At 60.4% G+C, this 5,834-nt stretch overlaps 1 protein-coding gene across 3 annotated transcripts in view; it reads right to left on the bottom strand.

The window, feature by feature from the left end:
• Window positions 1–5,834, bottom strand: part of Rbm19 (RNA binding motif protein 19) — a 98,081-nt gene that overhangs the window by 18,167 nt on the left and 74,080 nt on the right. The window lies entirely within an intron of this gene.

Genomic DNA, 5,834 nt, shown 5'->3' with positions numbered 1-5,834 from the left:
CACGCAGCACGCAGGCCCTCGCGGTCCCTGGGCGCCACTCCTGCCCCAGTCGGTGGCTCCGCCCAGGGTTGCTCCCGAATCTGCCTCCTCCTCTGCCCCGCTGCCTCCCTGCCTGTCCCGTTCTCTCCTCCTCTCTCTTCACCCCGCCAGCCTCCGCCCACTCCCGTTTGTCTTGAACTCGACACGGGCACACAATTCACACGTGACAGGAGACGTTCAAGTGAAGCGTGCCACTCAGCGGTTAAGAGTATTCTCAGAGCTGTGCAAGGATCCTGGCGTCAGTTTCAGAACATTTCCTCCGCCTCAAAGGAAACAAGCACCTCGGCCATCACTCCCAGAGCCCCCGTCATCTCCCAGTCGTGGCAACACCCACCACTTCCCATCCTGCCTTCGCCTGCTCTGGGCGTCTCCTGTGCGTGGTTCCCTCACGCAGTCCGGGGCCCTGCACCTCAGGGAGGGCTCTTCCGGAATCACCCCCTACAGAGCTCAGGGGCTGAGCTCTCAGGCTGCAGGCATCCCGCCCTGCACTTCCAAGCCTTGAGACGGCAAGGTCAGTCCTCCCGCCTCTAGAATGGGAACCAATCCCAGGACTCCGGGGACAATACAGAGGCGACATGGTGTCTGCAATGGTGTGGGGCGCACAGCAAGCGCTCACTGGGTGCCGATGCTCCTCCCTGCCGTGCTCTCGTCTCAGACGCGACACATTTGCACCCTGTCTGTCGGCAGAGCCCAGCCAGGTGCTCAGCTCAAAGTCACAGGGCTCCAGAGCCTCAGCTCTGCCTCAGGGTGGTGAGGTGGCCACGGGACCAAGAGGGCAGGGGCGGGTTTGTCCCTCCTGCTTCTGTGGGGTCAAGTGGTGCCAGATAACCGGAGGCCCAGCCCGGATGGAACCCACCACTCTGCCTTGCTGGTGACGCAACTGTTATGGCTGTTGTTTCCCTCGCAGAGGACACAGCGGGTCCCGAGGTCCTCACCCTAGGACCTCAGGGTGCGACTGTATTGGATACAAGTGGCCGTGGGAGCCAGGGGGTGGGATGAGGCCACTGTGCGGCAGGGTGGCCCTCACGCGACAGGGCCGGTGACTCCGGGAGGCCACCGTGCGGGGACAGAGGCGGACACCCAAGTGATGAGACTGCACACAGAGATCACCCAGGATTGCCAGGTGTCGCAGCAAGCCAGGAGACCGATCTCCCCTGGGGTGAGTCAGTCTCACTGACCCCTTGCCTCCAGAAGTACCAGGCGGGACAGATCTGTTGTTGAAGCCACGTGGTCTTGGGCGCGGGCACAGCGGTATGTAGTGAACTGGGCAAGTCCTCCTCCGTCAGGGCGCCATGGGTGGGGCTGGCAGTGAGTGCAGGGGGCGGCACTCAGCATCTCTGCAATGAAAATGGAACCTGGAAGGATGGCAGGAGCAGGAAACCATGTTTCAAACCGTGTGTGGCCAGACTGCGGGCACGCGTCGTCCTCCTGTGCTGCCGAGAGAAGGGCCAGGTGCGGGGAACTTTCTCTCTCTTTATAACTTTCATTTAAAACCTCTCTGCCAGCAGAGGCTCTGCATCTTCTTTCAGGCAGATATAAAGTTGCATCTGGACTCTGTGCCAAAATGGCCCATTCAGAGCTCTGAACACACGGGCTCTCAGCTGGCGAGGCAGGGAAATGGTCTGACTGGGGGAGCGGGGCTTCAAGACAGTAGAGGTGCTGGGGAGGCTGGCAAGGGGGGATTCCAGCCCGGGGCCAGGACCCCCGAGGAGCTGTGTCCCTGCGACACAACAGGGAGGGGCAGCAGGAGGCCAGACCATCACCCCTGGCAGATGGCATCTCTTCTGTGAAGCTCCCTGGTACTTAAATATCAGGAAAGTCCTTTCTGTGCTCGGAGGTGGGAGAACAGCAGCGTGTGGAGTGCAGGCTCTGCAGCTGGCTACCGTGGTTCAGATCGCAGTTCCACCACTTATGAGCTATGTGAGCGTCAGCAAGTTGCTTAACTGCTCTGAACCTCAGCTTCATGTGTAAAAGAGAGGCAGCAGCCCAAAATGGGAAAGATTCAGCGAACTGCTCGATCTCAGGCTGAGCACACTGCGCAGGTGTCAGAAGCCTCAGGCAATGCTGCCTGTGAGGATGATGACGTTATGCCCGGCTTTTCCGAGCAGCCAGAGAGAAGGAACAACGGTAGCTGGGACCCAAAGCCTCTTTTGTGTTTGCAGTTAAAACACAGTATGGGGCTCTCCAAAAATAGCAGAACTGCTCTTCCTCGTTCCAGGCCCCGCAGGGTAATAGGAAATCAGGTTGCGTTCTCGAGCGCCCACTGCCGCAGCGGCCTCAAACTGTTGCAAGTGGTGTGAGGACAGCGATTGAGGCTAAAATTGGCTTTGGATAATCCGGAGTAATTGCCTTTCATTAAAAAAGCGTAAAGAGAGCTTGCTGTATTTGAGGGATCCGAGGGGGCAGGGGAAGGGTGAGGAGCAGAAGACACAACCCCGACCCCAAGGGCTTTGGGCCAGGGCAGGGACATGCTGCGGGGACACAGGCTCCAGGTACAGAGAGGGAGAAGCACAGACCCTCGGCCAGCAGCTTCTGCTCTGCGTCCAACCCCAAGACGCCACCTCACCTGCTCCCCAGTGCTTTCTTAGGGCTCTGCCCCAGGCGCGCACCAGCCTCTGCCGGCACAGCCTCGGGCCCTGCTCCCCTCAGGGAATTCGTGTCCAGCACCTTGGCTCCTCTCCGAACACTGCTGCTGTGGTTCTTTTCCGGATATCAAAGGCCTTCTCAGCATGGATTCTGGGTTGTGCTTCACAGAATCCAAGCACAGGACTTCCATTTATTCCTGAGAGTGGGCATCATTCTCCCATTTCAATGAGGGGAAAACAAGAGGCACCAGCCATGGTGACATGCAGGTCAACTTCCTTCTTTTCTTTTTGGCCTTCGGATGGTCCATTTCTGGCCAGCCCAGGGAAGGCTCTGTCCCCGCACAGGCCGCAGCCAGGGCTGCTCCTGTCCCAGTGCCCCTGGCCCCTGCCCCATAATGCCTACTTGTGCCAGTCTCCTTGGCTCTGGCTGGGAGTGGCCGGCCAGGATGGCCTGGCTTAGCTGTCCTGCCACTGCTCCCATCTCGGCCCTGCATGCAGCCCACAAAGACAGAGAGGACGGGATTGTCACTGAGTTGAAGGGCACAGCGGAGGGCCACCCTGCCTTTGGGTCGTGGCAGGTCCAGTGCACACAGTCCTGGACGGGCCCCGCACCCTATGAACGGGATTGGGCCCTCGCAGGAGCCCTGGCTGCCAGCTTCCAGAGACCATACAGCAAGCCCCCTGCTGGCCTGCGAGGGAAGCCCACCATCCAGAAGCAACTCTGGAGAACACTGGTTGGCAGGGAGCACTGAAGAAAGCCAGCTGGCCCTGGGGCCACTTCCCGTCATGGACTGATGGGCGACGCTGGTCACCCCATGTTCTACGCCTAGGAGCTGAAGCCCACGCCCACAGCTGGGACTTCCTATGCTTTCTACCCAGGGGAGGAGAGGAGGAGGAGGCAGTGCAGGCACAGGGAGAGGCAGAGACTCTTTCCTGAAGGGAGGTGACATTTCCCCACTGTCGCTGGTCTCTGGGAGTCCTTCAGAGCCACGTAGTGCTTCTCTGTAAGTCTCTCTTGCTCTGAATGGGAACCCTTGCTCTGATGATGCCCGAGACCTTCTGTACCGATGGGGGTACAGGGGGGTTCCCTGCCTCGGGCGTACATCGGAAGCCCAGCCCCTGATCAGGGCACTGGGCAACGGCTCTCGCTTGGCTCCGGGGCCGTCCCACCGTCCATCTGTGGCACAGACATCCTGGCTTCCTGATCTTCTCTGACGTGACCTCTGGTTTATGGGTCTGGGGAGCCCTGGCCCTGTGCTGCCTGCTCCGGGTTTCCCAGAAGGAGGTCTTCTGAGTGGCGTGGGGTTGACAATGCGGGCTGGACGTGACTGGGCCTGGCGGCCGTCTTTCAAGGCCAGGTGGGCACTGGAAGGCTGCCAGCGCGGTGCCGGGTTGACCTTTCTGCAGCTCCCTGGAGACGGTAACTTTGTCCCAGCAACAAAAGCCACTCTGTGCCCTTGGCAGTGCTCCTGGCCCAGGGACTGCGATGAACTGCCTGGGGACACAGCGGCTGGGCAGAACCGAGGACGGTGACTCTCTGTACCCCGCCTGCTCCCGGGAGCTGCCCGGTCGGTGTGCAGGGCCTGCATCTCTGGTAGATGTGAATGCATCTGAACACGGGGACCTGCCCCCAACTATGCGTACCCTTGGCTGTGAGTCAGCGCATTCTAAGCCAGTCAAGAAGGCCCACGTGGCCGGAGCAGGGCCACCGAACATGGGGATGGACCTGGATCCTTCCCTGTTACCAGATGGCCCAGAAGTAGAGACCAGTGGCTTCTGGAAGGAAACTCGGCCTGTCAGACATAGATGGGTGGCAACTGCTATGTGTCCCTGTTCTCTCGGTTGGTCCCACAGCTCCCAAGTCCCGTGATGGGCGAGCCACCTGTTAGGCAGGCGTCCGAGCTCCTTGCTAACAGCGACTCCTCCGTGGGCCTGGATCAGTCCCTGGGTCCCTTCTGAGAAACCACACTGGAGCTGGGAGCAACGTTCCTTCCCCAGGCCCATGTCCAGGCTGTGGGGGTCTGTGTTCCTCCTGCTTTCCTCAACTAATGTCCCTTGGGACAGCTGTCCCCTGCTGTAAGCCAAGTGCTGCCTTAGGGGGTGAGAGAAAGGGACACCGCCACTATGCCTGGGAGGTCCCCACACTTCCGGCAAAGGTAGAACAGCCAGTGGGGAAAGAGGGGTGGGGCCAGGGTCCACGGCAGGAAGACCTGAGGCGCCTGGCAGGCGGCCTGGTGAGAAACTTCTCAGGCCCCACTTTCTCCACTGCAGAACGGGGGTGCTGTGTGGCCTCCCGGGGCGCATACCCGGAACCTGCTCTTTTTCCACCGGTGGTTAGATATGCACGGGACAGGAGAAACGTACCTAGCTGGGACTTTCACCTTTCCTTGATAAGTCCTACTGATTGCCTGATAAATCTGAGAAAACAGGACACACAAACCCGAATCCTCCCCACTCTGGTCTCCGTGTGGCCGGACAGGTCTTCAGGGCGCCGCATCCTGGCCCTGCCGCACTTGGTGACGAAGCCGTGTGGCCCATCGAACCTGGTGCCGGGTTCTCAGCCTGTAAACGTGCTGGCCGAGTCGGAGTCCTTGCCTTGAAATACGAGCTCCGTAATCAAACACATTTTCTTTTACCTCTGGGCTGTGATGATAGGAACTTGGCAAAAGCCCAGCATGAGAACATGGGTGTAATTTAACACAGAACACACACACACCCAGGTGGAAAAGCGGGGACAGAACCCCGACTCCTGGCGTTGCTTCCAGTTCACATTCTGGGGGACAGAACGACCGACACCAAGCTCGCAGAGGACAGCTCAGGACCCACAGGGGCCCAGAGGGTCCCTCGGCTGCCCCCTCCTGCAAGGCCACGGGCCGCCAGACAGGGCAGGGAAGGCTTCCCGCGTCCATCCCTTTAACCTTCACAACAGCCCAAGGGAGCTGCTGTAGGAACGAGGCCCCCAGGTCCCACCCACACCCCTTCAGGGGGAAGAGGCGGCTCCGACGTCACAGGCGGCAGTGAGCCCAGCACGGCACTGCCTGTGTGGGCCAGGGGTGTCTGCCACGCTGCCCAGCTCCTCCTTTCTCGGGGCAACATCTCCAGGCCCCGCCGCGTTCCCACGGGTCCCCGGGACCCTGGCTCTTGTCCCTTTCTGCACTTGGACCTCTAGAGGGGTATGAACACACGACCACCACCACCACCACCACCACC

This window comes from Fukomys damarensis, unplaced genomic scaffold (assembly GCF_012274545.1).
Source record: "Fukomys damarensis isolate Sample0158 unplaced genomic scaffold, DMR_v1.0_HiC HiC_scaffold_12, whole genome shotgun sequence".
NCBI lineage: Eukaryota > Metazoa > Chordata > Mammalia > Rodentia > Bathyergidae > Fukomys > Fukomys damarensis.
The sequence above is the reverse complement of the archived record's forward strand: the minus strand, read 5'-3'. Positions and strand labels throughout refer to the sequence as shown.